The 792-nt window shown below is 32.6% G+C and overlaps 1 non-coding gene across 1 annotated transcript; it reads right to left on the bottom strand.

Annotated features, from left to right (window-relative positions):
* Positions 1-99: 99 nt before the first annotated feature.
* Positions 100-181, bottom strand: TRNAS-CGA (transfer RNA serine (anticodon CGA)). Its single transcript has one exon. It is a non-coding gene; the product is annotated as a tRNA-Ser (tRNA).
* Positions 182-792: the final 611 nt, after the last annotated feature.

The raw sequence follows: 792 nt of genomic DNA, 5'->3' as shown, positions 1-792 counted from the left end.
TTTTGGGTTTAATTGGCTGCGTAACCTGCGGTAATCGAGAGAATTACGAAAATGCCATGTTGGCAATTATTATTGATAATTGGAGAGAAAAAAAAAATCCGCTGCGGACAGGATTCGAACCTGTGCGGGCAAAGCCCATTGGATTTCGAGTCCAACTCCTTAACCACTCGGACACCGCAGCTTTAATGCTATCAAGTACTAAAATTGCGACATTACTCGTAATAATATTGTAGTATAATCCCCCAAATTAATAAATTATTAATTTCCTCGTTCAGTAATTATGAGTAATTGAAAATTCATTTTTTCAAATTTTATACGACTCAAAAAGCAAGTCTACTTATTGCTTGGTAATTAATAGATATTTAATTAGTAATTATGATTGGTGGGTTATAATTATGATTAGGCTGATTATATTTATTTCAATATCCATAAGTTTTGTGAATGCTTAATGCGTATTTAATAATCAATTTGTCTTAAAGGGAACGACCAATTGACTGAGAGTCAAGATGGCGGAAAAAAATCGGGAACCTCTTCAATTCTTTGGCGATCCTGTTAAAAGTTGGAGAAAATTGGTTAGGAATTTGAATTTAAAATTAGAGTCAACGAAAATTTTGTGACAGGATAACTGAAGAAATACGGAGTTACTCGATGGCATCCGCCATTTTGTCATCCGATTTTCCGAGAATTAAAATGGCGGCAAAATGGAGTAACTCAATTTAATTATAATTATGATTGATTTTCAGCGCTGTATTAATTAATAAGTATTAATTTATAAGTATTAATTAATCCCAC

The sequence above is a fragment of the Fopius arisanus genome, unplaced genomic scaffold (assembly GCF_000806365.1).
Source record: "Fopius arisanus strain USDA-PBARC FA_bdor unplaced genomic scaffold, ASM80636v1 scaffold00044, whole genome shotgun sequence".
NCBI classification, from domain to species: Eukaryota; Metazoa; Arthropoda; class Insecta; order Hymenoptera; family Braconidae; genus Fopius; species Fopius arisanus.
Note: the sequence above shows the minus strand (reverse complement) of the source record. Positions and strands in the feature narration are given on the sequence as shown.